The sequence below is a fragment of the Spea bombifrons genome, chromosome 11 (assembly GCF_027358695.1).
Source record: "Spea bombifrons isolate aSpeBom1 chromosome 11, aSpeBom1.2.pri, whole genome shotgun sequence".
Classification (NCBI taxonomy): Eukaryota; Metazoa; Chordata; class Amphibia; order Anura; family Pelobatidae; genus Spea; species Spea bombifrons.
In genome coordinates this window covers 26,197,026-26,220,020 of record NC_071097.1, presented here as the reverse complement: position 1 = coordinate 26,220,020, position 22,995 = coordinate 26,197,026, and the positions used below count along the sequence as shown (strand labels likewise).

Below are 22,995 nucleotides of genomic sequence, written 5' to 3'. Positions count from 1 at the left end.
AAATTCAGCACAGTTGGCACCTATGATCTGAAAATAAGTAATTTGGGATATTATGAGATATTATATTTCCCATTTCATTCTCCTTCGGAGAATTAAGTTTGCTTAACAGATTTCTTAGCGTGGTGCTAATATTACTAGTCTACATTAGTATTTTACAGTTTTCATAAAAAAAGCTGCACTCCGTGGTGTAGTTCTAGCACAGAGACGTGCCCTGACATGAACTTTGTTCTGTACCGAGCATGTATTTCAAAAACTCCTATTCTAGCTGCCTTCTTAGGGGAAGCCGCATTAACCAGCAGTGAGCTTTAGAAGAGGAGGTAAGGATTGTCTATAACATTGCAGATGAATAGCATAACATACACAACCAAGTGACCGGTTTCATTTCTCCATCTCAAGTGGCATAGATTGCATATAGATAAAAACAACTACAGCCAAACAATGTATAGAAGGGGATGATCTAGCATTTTGGTAGAACTTAGTAAGTGGCCTATTTAGAACATAATTTTCTCCATTTAATTTTTATAAAAACTTTACAAAAGCTATACAAATCATGACCCCTCCAAAAAAAAATAAAAAAAATTAAAAATACGAAAGGAAACTGTAGGATCTATCCTGTAGGATAATTTATATGAGAAAAGTGACTGGTGAACCTTGGGAAAGTGGGGTAAAAAAAAAGTAAACTTTCACTGCTGATTAGCTAATCAAACCAGCATTGCCAAACCAAAAAAAGATCATTTCTAGTTAATTCCAATGAATGGGTAATGGATGTACTGCACAGCAATGTGCATGGCAGGGGTTGTTTTGGGAGCAAAGTTGTACATGTCTTCATTTCATGCATTTTTTTTAGCTATTGTCGGGGTGCCAACCATGTAGCTGCCGAGCATTCCGATTCTCGTTGTGTAAGAATAGCCAATTAGGCAGCACAGTTACAAAACAGATCTTCTGACTCCTTAAAGATACAAACTCCCTGTTACTGTACGATAATTACAGATATTTTGGTGTGTTTTTAAATCCACCTTTTTATTATTCTCTAATTATTACGCCTATTTATTATAATTTATTAGAAATGCAAAATACTGGGATGCAACAAGGTGTGAAAAGTAAAATAAAAAACAAAAAAAAGTAACCCAAATTATTTAGATAACACACCATAAAGATGACTTCCTAGGTTGGTCAACAGTCATCTTGTCAGTAAGCTCCCCTATGTTTTCCTACCAAAATGTGGCTCATAGCGCTCCAAGCGCATTGTTTTTCTCCATTTGTCTGGCCTATGTCTGATACATGGTGAGGTTACTTTTTATAATGTCATTCATGAAACACGTGTGTGCACATTTTATATGGATTTTTGATATTGTTTGCCTTGCATAGGAAATTTGTGAAGACTCAGCTTTCAGTGGCCAAGGCAGACTGTTTTTTTTAGCTAGCATCTTTCCTTTTACATTTCAGCAGTTCCTCTCTTTGAAAGCGGGACCTCGAATATCCTGGAGGGAAGGAAGGGATCTCATATACCCATTTGGGTAGTCAGGGGCGTAACTAGAAACCCTGGTGTTGAAAATTGCCCTGAGATCCTCCCAACTTCAACAGCTAATCTGTGCCATCATTGCCCCCAAACAACTTGTCTGTACCTTCTTTGACCTTTGCTTCCCCTTCCAACATACAAATGTAAACACACTTGCACAAATTACACACACTTACACATACACACCTAACACACACTCCATCTCACCCCACTCACACATACAAGCTCACAAATGCCTACACATCCCTGCTCACACACACAAGTACACATCCCTGCTCACACACATAAGTATACATGCATACTCACACACACACATGCACATGTACACTTCCATGCTTACACACACACACAAGTACACTTCCATGCTCCCACACACAAGTACATGTACAGATCCATGCTCACATCCATACATATACATCGGTTCGGTCCAGGTCCAGCACAAGGAGACAGGCTGAAGGGGTCGCGGGGGTTGGTAGTGGTGTAGTAGTGGTCCCATAAAAAGATTGAGGCCCTCGCATTTATCCCTCACTGTATGACAGGAAGCATGACGCCTTAGGCTTCAAAAAACGTAAGTGGTATAATAATTATAACAACAAAACATCTTATATTCTATATGAACAGGATTAGCAGTGATTGTCTTCTTGACGAAGGGCCCTAGGTAAACGTCTACACTGCCTAATGGTCCACAGGTAACAGTTAAAACACCAATACATTGTCTTGTCTACAGAAGGTACTTACATAATATTAGTACCCCCAGTAACATTTGTTACACTTTAACCACAAACAAATCACACATGAAAACACTTCGCAAGGGATGAATGCTCAACAAAGGCTTAACGTGGAATACAAAGCTTCTTACATTCTTACTTATAAATATTTTGTGAGCAGATCGAAATGTGTTTGTATTATCTATTATTTCATTTTGCAGAACAGCTATGATGTCTTAATTCCAAAGCAATTCTCTGGAATATGATTAACCTAAAGGGTCATTTTCTAATATAATTAGTAATGACGGGTTCTGTATATCAGTGAAATCAATATAAGAAGTAAAATGATATGGCATATATTAGTTTATTTTGTTCAATGCTGAAATGTAGAGCTCTGTGACAAGATTAGCATTGGTCTATTATATGATGGATTTGGAAAGAGTGATTAGATTGAAATAATTATTGGTGGTTATAGTTTGAAGTATATAAGTATGTTAATGTAGACGGGAGCAATAACGCCACCTGCCACTAACAGCCTGGTGTGGATCGTATTGGAAATGTTATAATGTAAAGATAATATGAGACATTTCAGATATATGTTATAATTATGTGTTGGGCCTGTGCGCCACTATATAAGAAACACCAATAATCTGGTTGTCATAGCAATGTAAATAATCTGTTGAGTAGATTTGCTTAGAATCTGATTAAAAATAAATCAAAACAATTGTTAGTATAATTAATAAGAATACAAATATTTTAAACAAACCACTTCAAATGGGGCATATACATAGAAAAATATGATTTTAATATAGTTCGATGTATGGGGCCTTATAAATAAAATTTAGCAAATACACTTTTGTTGCGTAAATTAAAATGTCCACACTTTAACATTAAAGGTGCTGTTCCACTTAAACATTAAATGTCCTCGCTAGTATGTTCAGCAAATAAAACAAGAAGATATGATTTTATTATTTCCTCCCATAAAGTTTTTTTTTCTTCTTCTTCTGTTTGGCAGCAACCTATATAAAAATTAGACGTTACGTTACATAATTAAATAATTTTTTCTAAGACATATTAATTGTTAACTTTGGAAAAAACAGTCCATCTTATATATAAGAACCATTCGGTTTGTTTTCCCCGCTGTAAAGACTCAAACCTTATTTAGTCCATGGTCTTATATTCACATTAGCCACACGCCTATCCCATTCAAGCTAAAAAAAAAGTTTTAGGACCTCATGATGTTTTAAGATTTTTATTTTAATTATTTCTTGGTCTGGCATTCCCCTGACCCTTGCTGTTCTGCAGATATCTTTCACTTGTCAGACTCTGAGGACCACTTTGGTGAATAAACACGTGCTGTGCCTTTAAGGGGCACTCAGCCTGCCTCCCAGGGCAGCAGCACCTGGGCCTAAACAGGAAGCAGCAGGCATACGCACGTGCAGCGACTGAGTGTTCTCTGCCAGCCTGCAAAACAAGGAGTTCCTGCCCCCATTGCATTATGGGACTTGTAGTCTATTGTATGTAAAGCATTGCTGCAGCAGTTTGAGCCGCTGGTGAGTAAAAGTAGGAATAGCCAGCTGGGAGGCAGGCGTTTAACCCTTTCTTTGCCAGAGGTCCTGCACTTTGCTGCTAGCAATAGAAGGCACATTGCTGGTGGCTGGCTGCTGTTTAATGCACTCTCTCTGTAAGGGAAAAAAGCATCCACAAGCTGTACAGTTTCTAATGTCTGCCACATGTGGCCTCACAAGAGTACATGTCCCCAAAGCAGTGCTGGCTTTTACATAAGCATACATACCTCCCAATTGTCGCTTTTTGCTCCCAGATCCCTCACCCAGTCCCTGTTTCCTCCCCGATGCCCCTGTTTTCTACTATATCTGCTTTGGTATGAGTGTATCCCAGTGTTCTGCAGCCTCCTAATTTACAGAGAATGTGTTTATAAATTAAACTGTGTAAACAAAATACATTACTCCACCTCTGAATATGTTACAGTGTCACAACTTTGGTCATTTGAAATGTTGGAAGGTATGGATGAGCACAGGTTACTTATTTGTGCTCATGCAGTGTTAGAGGCTACCTAGAGGCTACCTAGGAAACTGATTAGAAACATATTTTCCCTGATACAAAGTAATCATGGTGCAGAATGCTAAATGTGTGTAAGGCTATATGATCATTCTGTTTATTTCCATCATTATTGCTTGCGTGTGTTTCAGAATTAGTCTTAATAAATACGTCAGTGACATGTGCTTTCTATATACCCATTTTCACGTGCCATGGATAAGTATACATACTGGTGTGTTAATGTGAATGGCATATAAATAGTTAACACATAATCATATGTCATATTGTCATCAGTATCTTGCCGTAACCCTTTGATTGCTGTACAAATGCGGACACACATGGTTTACACGCACTTTCCACTAATAAGCCATTATTTTGTCTCTCTTGTTCTTGTGAAATAGTACGTTGTGCAATAAGATATGCGCCCACAAATTCATCATTGGTTCTGTCTGATTAACTATTGCTGTTAGATTCCCACTCACAACATGCACAGACTTTTAAACTCAACAAAAAATGTTTACTTTGAAACAAATAAATATATTGGACAAATTTGACAGCATCAGTTTTGCCACAATAACATAATACATTTTAGACCAAAATATTTAACATAATGATATTTTTTTAATTTTTGGAATTTTTGAGTCACTCAAGCCATTGAGGATGAGATATTTTTTTTTCTAGTTAGTGGGGGCATGGTGTGCTTCTGATGACACCTCCAATGATTGGTCTTTTTTGCAGGAAAGGACCAAGGAGATCCTTGCCCAAATTGGACACTTTTTTGGCACCTTATTCCCCTTGATTTCAATTTCCCAGTGAAGCACCTCTTGGCTTCAATAACAACAATAATAAAAGAGTTTTAAAATAAGAGAAAAAGGTTAAATCACATGAAAATCTGAAGTTAATATGCACCTTTTCCTGTGTTTGTTGTTTAACTAAAAGCCGCAAGAGGAGCAGCAACATGCAGGGTGAAATGATGATGGAAGGACATATAATTTGTTTCACTGGTTTCTTAGGGAAAAGAGGGTGTATGAATTGTACTTTAACCCTTTGACGACAATTGACGTGCCAGGCACATCAAAGAAATGCATCCTGTAAAGACAGTTGGCATACCATGGCGTTAATGGAGCTTAGGAAATGATAAACGATTGTTTTTTCACTCAACAGGCGTTGCTGCAAATCCTCAACGTCAATGTATTCGGTTATACCAAATGTTGGGGCCCCGTGTGATTGCTCTCCGGAGCAATCACATTTGCCATATTCCATAACAAGTTAGAAACCAATGATTGCCTCTTAAGCTCAATCAGTGTTGCTGAAATGCCTCAATATTGAGGCATTCAGCAACACAAAAAACACACACAAAAAACTGGGCTCTGTGTAATCGCCATGTCATTACAGGCACTGCAATCAAACATGCAGGTTAATGGAGACCACCTTTCTAATCACTGAATGTGATTAGTAAAATATAAAAATATATATATAAAAAAATGAGTGCATGGAAAGTGTTAAAATTCCAGCATTTGAAATGCCCTGGGGTGTCTAGTTTTCCAATATACATGGTTTGATGGGATAAACTGAATTGGCTGGCTTCAAAGATATCCCAAATAGGAAAAGGGAGCAGTATGACCAGATTTGAAAGAAATTGCTTTGAAAAAGCAATATGCTACTTGTACTTATTATCCTTGCAAACAAACATAAAAACATTGGGTATTTCTAAACTTAGGACAAATATTAGAATCTATTTAGCAGGTTTTTTCATCAGCTTTTGTAGATGAGTAAACAGCTTTTCAAATAAAAGTCAGTCTTTTTTAGAATTTTTTTCTACCATATTTTTTTACAGGAAATACAAAATAACAGTACCTAAAGAAATCTCTTTTTGCCCTGAAAAAAATATTTGTGTGGGTATAGTCAATGAGAAACAAGAAAATTACAGCTAAACAGAAAAACCACGGAAATGTTTTAACAGCCATTGTCACAAAGGGTACGAAAAATAAAAAATCTGTCTTGTCACAAAGGGGTTAATTTCAAACGTTTTAGCCTGTTCATTTAGCTGAATCCAAATTTAAACAGTTGGTGAAATGTAAAAAATAATCAAAATTTGGCCTTCGTGTAGTTTATAAACTATTTAATCCTACATAATATATGTAGTCACCTCCGTTTAGAACCTAATGTGGGTTTACAAACCTCATTTTGTCCCTGCTTATATTTCATAGGCAAACCACAAAAAGTGTTAAACAAGTGGAAAAGGTTAAGCATATTCAAACTTGCTGTGTCCTAGAAAATGCCATATTAAGTAGCACTGTTCTCCCTTTATTTTCTTTTTATAGGTAGTTTCACTAGATCACTCTTATGAGGCCAGTTTGTTTGTCAGACAAAGTAATACAAATGGTAGTTTCCTTTATTTGGCTGGTTGTAAGGCAATTTTGAGTGCTTTATGTTCGCCTGTCTAATGCACAGTGGATAAAATCTTATTTTATTGTTTAAATGCTGAGTATGCAAAGCCCTTGACTCTAGCCCTGGAAGCTAGATAGACCATCATAGTGTGATAAAAGTTTGCTGTATATACAACTTTAAGGATTTGTGCTTATAAGTGATATTATGAGACCCATTTTGTGCAGAATCAAAGGTCTTGATTTCGTCCATAAAATTATAGTGATTTACAGTCTATGGAAAAGAGCTTCCAAATGGGATATTTTCAAGGGACGACTGGAAGTGTTTAATCTAGAAGTGATGCCGAGCAAAACGCCTCTTCACTGTAAGACATAATATAAAAACACATAAGGTATGCTGTATCACTGATGGTAAGGTCCCAACCATGATTTTCTCCAATTCCCACCCATAAACATTTCATCTTGCATAGCCCTCAGCCATGGAATGAAACTAATTCATCTTCCCAGCTCATTAATTACGGAGCTCTGTGTCTAGTGACTGCACTTTAACTCTTAGTGAGAGCCCTTAGAAGTTTAAAATATGTGGATGAATGCAGAAGAAGCTCAACCAAGAATGGCCTATTCTTATCCTATATTTAATTTTTATTTGAGAGTATCCCCAGTTTTACATGGTTAAGATAAATTCTATATGAGCAAATGTTTATGCATAGAAAAGTCTTGTCACTGTGAGGATTGTCGGCCATCCTGGACAGGACTTAAAGGCAGGGAGCCCACCATTATTAAGAATTTACACCAAGGCTCTGGCTTGTGTTGTGTGCAGGAAGAATTGGGGCTGGGGCACATGTTGTCCACGATAAATAAGAAGGGTTGCCAGATTATGGGAGAAGGAAAGGCCTTGCCAAATAGTGTTGTGTGCAGAAGTGGGAATGAGGGGCTGTCAGAGAGTACTGTGGGCAGGGGGGATAAAATAAAAAGTGGCAGAGGGTAGCGATAAGAGAGATAATACAACTAAAGGCAGCCTACATCCTAAGATGTATGCGAGCAAGAAGGCCCATATCTCAACTACCCCATGTCTTTTAGAAAAAAGCCTCTATATTCTTGAAAAATACAAATTAGTACATTGAGTTCCTGCATTAATCATTGGGGAATTTGCATTTCTTCTTAGTAATGTTACCATTTTTGTACATATTACAAAAGGTGAAGTAAATTGGAAATCCATGATTATAATGTAGTTAAAATCCAGTATTTTGGAATCCCACTGGAGGATAATGACTAGTACGAGGCAAGTCATCTGGGGATGAGACAGGAGGGCCACTAAATGTAAGCATTTTATCAGAGCCTCTTGCTGGAAGGGGCATAGGTAGCTAGGGTTCTTCTTTATTACAAGCAAATACCAGATCACCTGTTGCTCTCTCAGATCACTCAGCCTACTATACCTGGTTTGATATATGTCTACGAATGTTAAGATTCTGATCCCTAACTGTAATTGCTCGGCATCAAGCAATGCAACAAATTGCAAAGTCTAACCTAAGAGGCCCTAAGAGAAACAGAGCTCCTCACTATTTCCTAAGATTATGAGTATTAATGATAGTTATAATAAAAGTGCTTTTGAGTGGATACATGGGGTGGCATTGTATTAAGCCAGTGTGTTCCACCCATGGATTGCCCTCTGCATATAAACTCGTCTCGGTAACTGCCACACTGGTGAGGACACATAAACCCTATTGTTGAGACTGTTGACAGCTGAGATGGAGGGGCTGTTTGCTTCACCGTCCCTGTTTAAGTATAAACCAGGCAACATGTTTCCCTGAGAAAGCTGCCCTTCAACTTCACAGGTTCAGTGAACAGACACAGTCAGCGGTGAGAATGCCCACTGTGTTTTCCCCCCGGATTCTAAATTCTGTATCTTTTTGTATTATATTTCACACTGAGTGCTTGATCCCTATCTATATAGTAAACCATAACACTTGCCAAACTTGCTATATAGTTATAAGTATAGTCCCATGGACATACAGTAAGTGTTTAAACCATGTAGAGCCCTGCGCGGGACTGCTTTTTTAATCCCGCTCCCACTGATTTTTTGACAAATCCTGCCCTGTGGGTGTTCCACTCCCGCCACATTGGTGGCCAGTCCCGCCCGCTCCCGCCACATTTGTGACCAATTAAGCCCACCTCCTTACCTGAACTAAAGATTTCCCACGCAGTCCCGCAAGGCTGTCCTCGAGTTGCTCCCTCACAGCATCTCTTCTCTTGTTCCGCCCAGGAACAAGGCGGAATCACGGGAAGTGACGTCACATCACGTGACTCCTCCCAATGCAGTCCTCTAATACCATGTACATAAAGACGAAAAACTTTACACACCTATACATTTGCTTATACATTTTTTACATTTTTAAACAGCTTTTCTCAGAATGCTTCAAAGCTAAAAAGACCAAATGTATAATAAAGAGGATTCTGATGAATCACTCTATACATTTGACTGCAAAAAATAAAAAAACAATTGTCAGGTAATGCTCATATGCTATATAAGTCTATATGAGGTCTGAAGTGTACCTTTAATCATAAGCCCCTTTTCCTTCTTCCTTTCTTTGCTTTTGTTTTTCAAGGTTCAACAAAGGAAACAATTTCAAAAAAAGCTGGAAGGATATTAATCTTCCTAGATTATTCAGCTTGGTGTACGGTTTGCATGGAATATTGTCAAAGGCACCGATATGTTTTACAGTAGATTCTTATCCCAGAGATCAAAGTTTTACAGACAAAGTGTTGAGAGAGGTCTTGAGCAGACTTTTGTGGTTGATTATGACTCATTGCAGATGATAGATGACCTACTGAACTTTAAATTCCTGTTTTCTTCAGTAAAAAAATATATAAATATCCTATTCTCGTTTTTTGATATTGCCTTCTCTGAAGCCCAAAGCCCATTTTTCTAATCATAATCCTACAGCGTGCATCACATTAGAAACGCAGAAATGATAACATTGACATGCTTTACGTATGACATTTGGGCTATAGTAGGCTTATCTGTCTGTAACAGGATTCATTTTTTTCCCTTCTTTTCTGTGTTTTTTTTTTTTTTTGTAGGGAGAGCACATTCGTACAGTAAACGTGGCTGCAAGACCTTTACTGAAAGTAAGTTGCATTGATAATACCCCCTCTTTCAGGTGCCCAGAAACTGTAAATGCATTATAAGAGAGTTCACGTAACAAGGTTTGGTTTTCCCCAATGTCTAGCAGTCGGTATTAAGAATGTACTTGACAAGACTAATGCTTCCTTATAAATCTCTGTAGATCTGTTATGGTTGGTAACAGATATCACTGAGTCTTCTCTTTACCAACATATCCATCTTCTGCAAACCGGAAAAAAGTGTGTTTTTTTCATAGGAGAATTATTAAATCACTTTGTCCCGATTTTGGTTTTACTGCCTATAAGATTCTATCATATATTTAATACCAAGTGTGAAGAGCCTACATAATATTTTCTCTTATGACAAATAATTGTCTGCTGTTGGCCAGAGCAGAAAGTTCAGTTACCAACCGATATTTATGTCATCTTTAGAGAAAACAGGCCCTGAGAGATGATATCTATAACTTCTTTAAATTGAGATAAAATATTCTTCAAATTTGTGGTTACTTATCACAGGTGACAGAAAGCGAGAAACATAATTTTGTTGCATGGTTATTAATACCACAGCTCTGGGGACATAGCATTTTAGTAAACATAAATATGAACAGGTAACCACATCACAGCTGGTAACCTCTTGAGCCTCAATATATTAAATTGTTTTTAATATATGGTATATAGAACACAAAATAATTCCCTTCAGGGATATCTGACAAAGTATTTTAAATGTGTAATTTTTTTTCCTTCTCTGCTCTGTTGAGTAGGGAAAAAAACTAATTTTGTCATTACTTTTTCCATCTGCTGTATATTTATCTATATATTTATCTTACACCTAAATAAAAAAATGTTTGAGGAGAGACAAGGCTCCATAGCTTGTTCTCTGGAGAATATTTTTAATACTTATTTACAATATTGCAAGCTAAGACAAAGGGTGTTCCTTCAAACTAGAGACTGAATAACCCCAGACATAAGTATTTGCCTTAAATGGCTTGCTAATTTACAGAACCCCCCATGAATTAATTTTCGTCCGACATTTGTGGGTCCACATTAACTCACACTCTCTCACACTCTCATTCTAGTTCACTCTCTCTCACGCTCTCTAAATGTTTCCCTACCTTCTCTGCTGACCACTTCCGCTTCTGCTGACTAGTTCCGCTTCTTCTTCCACATCTTCTCCTTCTCCATGAATTGCTAGTAAAACAGATTGTTACCCCCGTTTTAATGCTCTAACGAGCTGGAGCAACTAGCAGACTAAGAAGAAGCAATAATAAATTCTTTGAGTGTCAGTGGTTAGGACAATAACCTCCCCCCACGAAGTATTGCTGTAGCCACTTTAAGGCCAGCGGCTACCTGATGACGTGCTTCGTTTTTATGGTCCTGATCTGCGATTTACAATTTAAATATGGATTTCTTTTTCAGGACAAAGCTTTTTATGGATACCTAGTCTGAGGCAAATTCTGCAACCTATTACATGCTACATTGGTACTAATTATCAAAATATTATTCCTTTGATCATGGGAAATCAAATAAAAAAATAGCAAACTAGAAACTCCTTGGTAAATTTATCTCATGGGTGTTCGTGTATACAGGTAGATCACACAAGCAACCCACAAAGGTAACAGTACACAATTCTAGGTGGGAATATTCATGTCCATAAGTATGCCAGTCTGTTTGCACTTGTGAGGGCTACAACTCCTGTCACCCTTGTCATCATGCTGGTTCATTGGTACATTTTTTATATGTAAGTATATAATACCGTAATTGCTTTGATTATAAGACACCCTTGATTTTAAGGTGACCCCCAAACTTTGGATGTTAATGAAAGACAAAAAGGGGAGACCGGAATCCTTTTATGCAGCTCCGCTTTAGCTCTTGGCTCTTCTTGTTCTTTCTTCATCTGCTTCTCCCTGGTATCAGCTCCGTTATCCAGGTACTTCTGCAAAAAGGGAGAGCCTCCGGGCACTCTCTCCCCAATTGGAGGAACAGTGGAAAGGCTGGCCCTGTGGTGTGAGCCGTGGCTCCGCTCCAAGAGGCCAAAATATTGCAAGAGTTTCACAGTGAAGTATTTTTTCAGAATTTTTTTTCCCAAAAAAACATTCTCTTATAATCAACCAAGTATCCTTTTTATTTTATTTTATTTTTTGCACTTTTTTTTGGGGGGGGTAGGGTTAAACAAACAACATGTAGGTACAAATCTTTTTCAGTTGACATTCATTTTGTACCCCTAGTTCACATTTTCAGAGCTTTTACTCCCATCCCATCACTCAATATATTTTACCCTTCGAAAAATTAAGACATGTGCAAGTACAGCAGTGTGCTCCAAAAATGCAGTGTAATTTAGATTTATTTTTAAATAAAAAATCTTATTTCCAGTATTTCTTATGCTTGGTAATGTTTTAGAAGTGGAATACACAGGAATGGAATTCAAGAAAGCTTGAGATGTGACCAAATCTATTATAAAGAATAAATAAGTACACGGTCTTTCTTTAATGGCAGTCTAGATGGGCCAGTTGGTGGTGTTCTATGTCTACGCATCTCCCTACATTAATATAATCTGTTTTTATATTTAATATTTATCTAGCCGCATTCAGCCTGACCTCCTCCTATATGTAGATTGTAATTTATATGTGACACATTAAATATTTATAATAGGTAAAATGAAAGTGGGCATTTGGGAGGTAATTATTTTCAATATTTGTAAATCACATTGGGACTATTTGCATATTTGTAAGAATACAAGTAGTCGCTTAGGCTTGATCTACTTTCAGGACTGCAAACGGGAGCATAATGAGACCAGTAACACCAGGATCAGATCCTTTTATCTCATAATGATTACTCAATGTATGTCACACGGAATGTATTGATTACCACTCGTTGTGATATTATTATCACCAAGATAGATAGTGTTGATTTCCAGCGATCTGACGTTTCCAATATTCACGTTAACAGAGCTGTACTCTATTGTGTTATGTAATGACCATCAGCTTGTAAATACAATAAGTAACAGAAATGCACACATTGATTTGTTGCCATTCAGCAAATAGGCCAGTATCAAGTATTTGTTTCATATGTCAAGGTTACCTGAGCTTGATGTCGCAATCACATTCAAACTATTATAGTAAATAAATATAAAATAAATATTCACAGAAGTAGATATGTCGGTGCAGTATAAGCAATGCTAGAGTTAAGTTGGACCTGAGGCTCTGGAAAGAAGAAGAAGAAAGTCCATATAGCTGCCTGTAAGGATCAAAAGCAAAAGGGGGGTTAGAGCCAGCTCTAGTGCCTCTCATCCCCTCAAGCCTAACCCAACTCTACTAGAAAACACCGATTCCGCAAAATTCTAGTTGAGTGAAGATACGAGTGTTAGTGAGCCTTGGGGACCAGAGTCAGGGACCATCTATATATATACAAGCCTAAACCTTATACATTTTTATGAATCACATATCTTTAATCTATTTTTTTCATCTATTATATAGCTTTGTATAACCCTGTAACTTTACTCCAAGGCAGATATTTTAGTTGTATTCCTGTGTGGATATTAAAACATATGATGTGCAAAAATATTTTTAAAGGCCCTTTATAGTGCACATCTCACATCTTTATAGAATATTTTCCTGATTTATGAATAAATAAAGCAAACTGATAATCCATTTATTTTTTTTAATGGTAACTGTAGATATATTGTTTGCCCCACGGAGGCAATTTCTTGCAGAGCAAAGCTCTGTATTATTGTAAATATATATATATATATATATATATATATATATATATATATATATATACGGTTAATTTCAGAATAGCAATCACAATTCCACTGTACCATGCTATGACTTCACAGTGGATCTGAAATCCATGAGTTAAAGATGAGTTAATAATTTCTGACAGGGAAGGAGTTAAACCGTCCACAGTTAATGGTTTTGCCTCTATTGTCTGCTTTTTTTTTATTTATTTATTTATTTTCATATATATTTTCAATCTCCAACTCTTTAGGTATAGCTGCCGTAGCATTATGAAGAATGATTGATGATCCCAGAAAGTTTCTTTAGAAACACTTCTGATATTGTGGAATGCACTGGGGGGTCAGCTACACTTGACTGATGCATGATTTATCCGATATCCTTGCCACTTCCTCAGATAAACCTTCTATTTTATCGAAAATGCCAGGAACTGTGATTTAGAATTTATAAGCTTTCTTTTCTTTTTTTTTTTTTCTTTTTTTTTTTCTTTCCTTCCAAATAATTGTCCTGATTACTTTCTGGCGCTGCAATAAAACGATAAAGGTAATTGAACATAAATGTGGGAAACACAATAAAATTAACCTGAATTAGCTAAGCTTGTCAATGAGAACTATTTATGAAATGTAGGGGGCTGTAATAAGGAAGATGGATGGTATAGCTGGAAGGTAAGGTATTGTTTTAATGTAATACTCTTTGAAATATATATCTAAGAAAAACATTTATAATGGAGAAGGGTCTGAAAATTAACTTGGTATAATAAGAAGCAATAATACTTTGAGGGAGTAATGTTTTCTTCTGTGGTGTGCTTATTTGAATTACGCTTTTCCTTCGCCGTTTCGCGTTCTAAAGGGAATTATTAAATAGACTATGGCTGTAACCGTCTTTGACGAACCAAAATTCTAATTATTTATGAATGAATTTAGCATTTGTAATAGGTATTTTGTCTTACGTTGGGTATATCCTCAGCTGCGAGTCATTTTATTGTAATTGCTATTGTAAAAGGTACAAAATACTTTCCTAATCTTACATTAAATATAACTATCTTTTAATGTTTTAGGAGTTAAAGGGAGATGATCATCTTATTAAATATTAGACTAATTATGTATGGTGTTATAAGAAAATTACCATGCAGTGTCTCCGGGTTTGGAAGCCAAGCCAGTATTTGTTGGTTTCATGCCAACATCCGCTTATACAGTTTCTGTTTGTGTTTTTCAGGAATGATGGATATTTTAAGCAGTGTGCACGTTTTATACTAGCCAGACCACACTGTCCATAATGTGGGGAACATTCCTCACTGGAAGTAGATAACCATAATAGCCTTCAAAGACTATCATAATTCATCTCCAATTAAAGGAAATATATATATTTCCATATAAAGGAATGCTTGTGATATGGAAGGAATTATTTCTGAAATAACTTCCTTTATTTCTTTGAAGTCCCTCCTATCCTCCAATGCATGAGAGCATTTAAGAATCACCATCTTAGACCAGTCCCCATCCTTTACCTGCCCTGTGCTGTGTGAAGAAAAAGACCCAGGGGGTTATAGATTCTACCCGTGCCACTTTTGTGTGTGGGGGGGGACAAGGTAAATTTAACCCTTTCGAGAGGCACAACATCCACTGACCTCCCAACTCAGCCACGTTCTGTTGCTCGGAGAGGGTTACCAGTACATAAGCATAAAATAAACACTACTTACCACCCAAGCCTTAGATAAAAAGGGGGTGAGGTCCATCACAGGCACTATTTGGGTGCCTGGGGGGTGGACAATGAAAGTCAACCAGTTAAAAAATTGTCTATTTGTGAGCTGGCCAGTCAAGATAACTCTTAACATGACCTACCAGTTGACAGACCCTATTTTTGTCAAGATGATTGATTGTAACACAGAATGTCGTGTTGCAGGATTAATCAGTGGCTTTCTGTGCTCATCCACTTGGTCAGGGTTATGACCTGGTCAGACCGTTAGCACATGGCAACATTGGCCCATTTTTCTTATGCTTTCAGAACCATAGTTGAGGGTTTATCGTGGATGTCCCTGGTTGTCTTCTGCAGTTTATCAGAAGAAACCCATCAGCACTCACTTTTTTAATAATATATATTTTTAAATAACACATGCTGCAAAAATTGCGCAATTGCAGATTGTTTTCTGTAGCTGTTGTATATATTTAATACCATATATATGTACGATATTTTGTAACCAGGTTTAACCAACACCAACTAGATACATGTGAGATTTAAATACACTGTTTATCTGCAGGTACCTAATGTTGCCTGTTAGGAGCGAAAGATGAAACGAGCTCAAGTTTAGTTGTAATTTTTTTAAACAGCCCAAAATATATACACCAGAGACTAGCTTTTGAGTTGAAAATGTGATTTGTAGAGTGAAGCACTACAAAAGGCACCCACACAATTTGTTTCAAAGTTACATGTGATTAAGCTTTAGGCCATGAAACAGATGATATAAAAATAGATATCACTAAGAAGGGAGGGTAGACAAGGGGAATGAACGCTACATGACTACAAATCTGTCTATTACCGGACCACCTCTCATTGCTGCATCTAACACAGATAGTGTAGTGTTGTGAAAGTGTGAAGTCCTATCATTAATCACGGCGGCATGGAGGCTGATCAGCATCAGCTGGGAGACTAGTATTAAATCCACAGGGAAACTATAATGGTCAGGATGCATTTGATTGTTAAAAAAAGGGGGAAAAAAGCTTTAAGGAAATTTGAAAGAGAATCAGAGAATTCTTATTATTTTTGCATTAAGTGAAAGATTATTTTCATTGGAATTTTGTAAAAAAAAATTATAGATTTCAGCAAACACATAAGTCACCCATTGAGTGCCATGGGGTTAAAATGCAAAGACGCATACCCCTCCCGAAACAATTCCCCCGCCCCAAATATCAATTTTGGGGTCATGTTGAACTAAAATATTTATTCTTCTATACTATATACTTATTTTGAAACAAAGCATACTATATTTCTGTGAAAATTATGAATTCATTATCATTAATTTTGAAATGTATTGTGTCATCAAAAATATAAAGCTATCGAATATTTATAACTTTTATTTCTCAGAAAAAATTATGTTTTATTATACTGATTAATCATACATTTTGTTAATAAATGTTGCCACTTTTTTATCTCTTAAAATCTCTTAAAAATCAGAAAAGTATAGTCTTTAGAAGACATGTCTGGGGGAATATGACTTAAAATCAGAAAATTTAAGGCTTTTAGGTAAAATCAGCATGTTGTTTTTTTATATAATTTAGGGTTTAACATGTCCGGAAAACTTTGAACCAATGAGAATTATGTATTAGTGGCTAATGTGCACGATTTTGTCCCATGCTTATATCTTCCCTTGACGCTTCCTGATCAGTTATTATTAAACCTGCTTCCTGTATAACGGTCTTCCCGGGTGATATCATGACACACATTCAGTTAATGATATTGCAGTGATCCTAAACTGTACATTGCAAAAAAAAAACAACCAAAAAAAAAGGTCTATGTTGTTTTTATCTTAATTTCTCTATTTTAAGTAATTTATTATTTATTTATTGATCTGTTTAGCTCCGTCACAGTCTACAGAACTATAAAAAGTTATATTTAAAATTGTGTGAAATCACTCAGGGAATGTCCCTGCAGGTTATCCTTTTCTGTGCTTTTAAAGAGATGCAAAGAGATAAAAAAAATGGTGTGTGGTTTGGAAATAGAAATGTATGCTTCATCTAAAATGTAAAACATATATTTGTGATGAGAAACTATTATACATTTATTTCACATTTTTATATTTTTACCAGACCCTTTAAATTATGTCATTGTGACTGTTGCTAGTTATTTTATGAAGAACTAACAAGTGATTATGCTTGAAAATGTGATTGAAATTTGGCAGAAGTGTACATAGTTGTGAAATATATATATATATATATATATATATATATATATATATATATATCTTTGCAGGCTTAGTATAGTTTTTGTTGATAGTTTACACCAAATCAATTTTCACTTTGAACATATTGAGTTTATAGAGGAGTGAATTCTGCAGGATACATAAATCATTATTCTAGTTTGATATACATGTTTTTTTTTTTGTTTTTTTTTTTACTTTGTGTCTTCTGAATTGACTGAAAATACAGGTTTTATGGATTGCCTTAAGGAGATGGAAATATCAGTTGTCAGATTTTGAGACGGTGATTTGTAAAACAAATTGATGAAAAAAGTCTGCTGAGTGGAATAGCTTGTGAAGGTGAGTAACACAGTACTGTGAGCCAATAAGGACACTATTACTTTAAATTGTTATTATTGGTCAGGGACCTTGAAACACAGCTATAATGCTATAGACTATTTGTGAAAATATCCATAAATAAGCCATAAGAAATCAAAGAAAGTATCACCGACAAAATTAATAGTAGCAATTTGAATGTGTGGATTTGATATTTTTGCATGTGTGATATACATAACAGCCCTGATCAGGTGAAAACTATGTCTGTATTGAATGACAAATAGAAACAAAAACACAATTGGATAATTATAAAAATAAGAATACAAGTATAAGGGTTTAACATGTTTTTATGAAAACAAGCACAACATGTATCGATCAACTTAATAGACTTTGCAAATATGGTGTGTATGTGAAATTTAGAGGTATTTTAAATTTATTTGCCTTTTTTCATGTTCTTAATCATCTATGATGATAACATTTTAATTATATTTGTTTTATATAAAGTTTTTTTTTGAGGAGCACTTTAATTCATATGATAGCTGTGTGGTCCCTATAAATGTTCATGGTGTCCTCCTTGCAAGTGCAAAGGGATATTTGCTCCTTTCCCCCCTCCTCAGTTATTTGAAGATGTGTTTAGCCAAACACATGTCCTGCCACGTGATATACTTATAGGTACCCAACTCCAGTGTTCCAGGGGTGTGAAACAAGACCCCGTATGTGCATGTGTCAAAAAACAGTCCCATTGATTTAAGTTAGGAGTGCTTTCCTGCCACTGATTGGCTGCTTTAATTAGCCAATCGATGATGTGAAGCATAAAACCACTGAGTGTTTTTTAATGTGGGCACCGTTTGCCTCAGCAAAAGAAGAACAGGGAGCCCTGGAAGTGATTGTATGACCCCAAAAAGTCCTTAAATGCATTCGTTCATGAGGATCCTGCCTGGAACACTAGAGCCCCTAATATATTCTTTCTGCTGAAGAAGGATTGGTTTTGCAATTAAGGGGGGAGTGAAGACGAGGGAGATTTCAGGACATGAAATTAATTAGCTTCATAGGTTTTGCCATCTTTGTCATTGAAGGAATTTACTGAGATAGCCAGAATTTTAAACCCAGTATCTAAAACAAATTGAAAAAAAGGCTGTATGTAGTTAGAGTAAATTAACGTAACCACGGGTAGTTGACATAGAAACATAGATTTTCATGGTGGATAATAACCATTCATCCCATCTAGACTGTCCTTTTTTAATTTTGTGTCACCTGGGTTGTTTTAATGGATCATGACTCCAAATTGTGTCCTAGCAACATTCAGGCATAAGAAACACAGCCTTACTCAAAATAGGGTAGCTTCCTAGACTACAACCGTATTGTTCTATCACCTCTACAATTACCAGTCCTGAGATCTACCCTGATACCTTTTTAAAACGGCCTGCACAATGGACCATAAGCAGCCAATAATACTAGTACAGAAACCAATGTCTCTGTGTGCACATATCCTGATGTATTTAATTTTGAAAAGGTTATTTTTTTGTACTTGAGTATATTTTGTTTTACTTTTGTGCCATTGTTTTTTACATTTGCAATAATAAAGATGATTTTTTTTATATATATATTTATTTATATGATTTATTATATACCGTATTGGCTCGGATATAGGCCGCCCCCGTATATAGGCCGCACCCTAAAAGTTTGGTGCTTTTTTAAAGAAAAAGTTTTTTTTCTTTAAAAAAGCACCAAAAAAACATGCTGCCACTGTCCTCCCTCCCCGAGATCCGCTGCCGCTGTCCTCCCTCCCCGCGATACGATGCCGCTGTCCTCCCTCCCCGCGATCCGCTGCCGCTGTCCTCCCTCCCCGCGATCCGCTGCCGCTGTCCTCCCTCCCCGCGATCCGCTGCCGCTGTCCTCCCTCCCCGCGATCCGCTGCCGCTGTCCTCCCTCCCCGCGATACGCTGCCGCTGTCCTCCCTCCCCGCGATACGCTGCCGCTGTCCTCCTCTGCCCCCCCTCCTCGACTTACCGGAGCAGACTCCCGGGTGTCTTGCGGGGCCGGCGAGGGACATCTACGCAATACGCGTATGCAACTTCCGGTACCGGAAGTTGCATACGCGTATTGCGTAGATGTCTCCCGCCGGCCCCGCAAGACACCCGGGAGTCTGCTCCGGTAAGTCGGGGGTGGGCAGAGGTAAAACGCTTAGATAACCTCCCGTGCCGGCACCCCCCCCCGTGGGAAGTGCTGGCAGGGGAGGCTGTCTGAGCGTATCGGGGAGAAGGATGCAGGTCCCCTGCACCGCTGCGGGGGATCTGTATCTTAACCCCGCTGCCTGCCCGGCGCCCGGGACTGCATGTCCCGGGCGTCGGGCGCTAGACCCCGAATATAGGCCGCACCCCCACTTTAAAAACTTAAAGTGGGGGAAAAAAGTGCGGCCTATATTCGAGCCAATACGGTATATATTTATTATATATATATTTATATATATATATTTATTATATTATATATATATATATATATTTATTATTTGCAATAATAAATATGATTTTATATATATATATATATATATATATTGTCTTTATTATATATATATATATATATATATATATATATATATATATATATATATATATACAAACTCTATATGCTTACACGCAGAGTTAATATTGACTTTAACTGCTTTGAGACACTGCATTATCATTATATGTCCCAGTAAAATACCTTGAGAATGCTTTTTCACAGTTATTTTGATAAGTGGCAAAAAGGCACCCTACAGATTCGGTGATAATATGATATGTTTTAAAGGATACATGTAGCGTATGAAGTGCTATACAGAGAAAAATGTGACAAGAGAAAATTCTTGATAAATATCAGTTTTGTATACATTGTAAATAAGGAACATTGCATGCTTATAGATTGGTGTCACAAAAAGCCTCCGGATAAAATAATTGCATTTCTTGTACTAGGATTAAACAAAGTGAGTAATAATGTTACCATGGAATATAGGAACAGTTAATATTTTATGAATTTGCTTTAGATTTTTGTTTCCACTGAACAGCTTTTTCATTTACCTTTGATATGAATTAAGGTGGGGGATTTTGGAAATCCTTATTATTGAATTATAAAATTAATCAACTTAAATTATTCAAAATATTTCAGTCATTTACATAACACTCCTTAACATTATAGCTTTAGCCTATGGGCATATCCTGAACAATGATAAAGAGAGCTGATTTTTTTTTCCTGGCTGTGAAGAAAACTTTGTAGGGTCGAAACCTTCGTCTGTTTTCTCTGTGACTAAAAAATATTGTTGGTTCTGTTATTGGACGTACGTATTTTCTTTTGGCCTACTTCAAAATTTAATTTGATTTGTATTAATGGTACATACTTCTTTACCCCTTGTTTTGACTGAACAATGGTGGCTGAAATGCATGCTAGAACTCATGTTCTAGCAAAATAATGTTCTAGCAAAATAATTGATAAATATTTATTTGCTAAATCCTGTGAGAGTGTGGCTATTTTGGACTGATATTACATACATACAGGACTTTATTTATAGAGGGCCGTTGAATTTGTAGTGTTATAGCAGGCATGTACTACTATCTTTATCTTTTCAGCTCATATATGTGAACACGATATTGTAATAGATTACCGCGTCTCTCCTATCGCTAGCACAAAGACAAAGTGCTCTTCGTGAAACTGTCAGATTCCGTATTTTATGCAGCCATTTGTATTTGAAGCCTGATCTCTGACCAGGACTCCTTGTTACTTGCTATGAGTTCTTCAGGTGTTCTGTATAATGACATGGAACTTTAGTTCACAGAGCTATCCTGACCCATGGTTTTGGTTTGACTGAGCAAGGTCTAAAAGTGCAAACGTTTTTCAGTTCACTGGTGGCTTAAGTTAGCAATTTGTCAAAGTTCTGCTTGAGCGCAATGGTAGACTGTGGCATTTTTTTCTTCACATCAATCAATGTCTGCCATTTTTCCGTCTTTTAGTTTGCAGTTTAATAATTGCCCAATAAGACAATCACAGAGTGAATAATACAAAATGGTAATGTTGCGGTTTGTAAAAATATTATGTATGCAGAATTGCAATAATGTTTATTTCAGCTAAACTATATATATGTATTTAAAAAGAACTATTAAAAAATAGGAATCCTGAGTTATCCTGGTAAAATATATAATACATAGTACTGCAAGATCATCCATATGTACCTACAATACATTGCCTATTATACAAATTACACAATGCATTTGGGACAGTTGCAAAAGGAAAAAAAAAACTTCTGAAGTATATTTTGATCTAAACATAGATAATGTATAAATCAAATATTATGCTTAGCCAAAGGATAACTTTGCCTTTGGGAGACAGATTTCTGTTAACTGTCTCTGGAGCTTCAGGGACATTTCTGGTGATAAAGGACTCATTGAAATTAATTTTTACTTGACAGGGGAAAGTAAATATTGTCCGTGCTAGATACTCAGAAGAACATGTGTCTGAATACACACGTTACTAGCATGCGTCTTCTCAACCAATATACAAAAAAGGCTTCCGTAGAAAAAAGCAAAATTGAAAGTAATGAGTAGTAAGAGAACAACGATGTCCTAACGTATCTCCACTAGAAAATAGAAAGAAAAAAAATGTTAATTTGTGATCGTAATTCTGGGGGTATTTAACAACATATAATTATTGCATTGAAATGTTTACATATATATTTTTCATTTCAGTTTATTGACCATTCCAAACTTTCATTCTTATTCATTCCAAGTCAAACAAGACCACACAGTGTTCAGTTGCCTTTAGGAATATCCTTGTAAAAGCTATAACACATGTCTTTTATTTTATATTTTAACTTGTCAAAGTTTGGATGCTGTGGTAATAATTTAGGACGTACGCCAGAAATGTTGCAGAAGGATTGCTGAGGGTTGATTTTAAACTTTTGATAATAATTTTGGCCTTCCATCATTATATTCTTAATGGTTACGTCTATAGGTTGCGTGAATAATTAAGAAAAAACAAAACCCTAGCCCTTTACCGGTGTACATTGCCACTGAGGCATTTTTTTTTTTCAAAGTCACAAGAGCATGCCTGGAAAATGAGGCTCTTCTCTATAAAACATTAAGCCATAAATCATTTTGAAATTCCCACCCCAATAAATCTTCCACAATGAAAACCTTTTTGATACTCATTCGTTATTAATGACAAGGAGGACTTAATTCTGTTGGCAAACAGTGGTGTTCCAATTTTATACATAGCA

At 36.4% G+C, this 22,995-nt stretch overlaps 1 protein-coding gene across 2 annotated transcripts in view; it reads left to right on the top strand.

Annotated features, from left to right (window-relative positions):
* The first annotated feature begins 274 nt into the window (after window positions 1–274).
* MGMT (O-6-methylguanine-DNA methyltransferase) overlaps window positions 275–22,995 on the top strand; it is a 169,590-nt gene continuing 146,869 nt past the window's right edge. Inside the window, exons 1-2 of one of the 2 annotated variants that reach the window (XM_053450429.1) lie at window positions 275–317; window positions 9,753–9,800. The gene's annotated coding sequence lies outside the window, so the exon portion shown is untranslated. Of the gene's footprint in view, window positions 318–3,659; window positions 3,780–9,752; window positions 9,801–22,995 lie in introns of those variants that run through there. The other variant, XM_053450428.1, reaches the window with a different exon arrangement.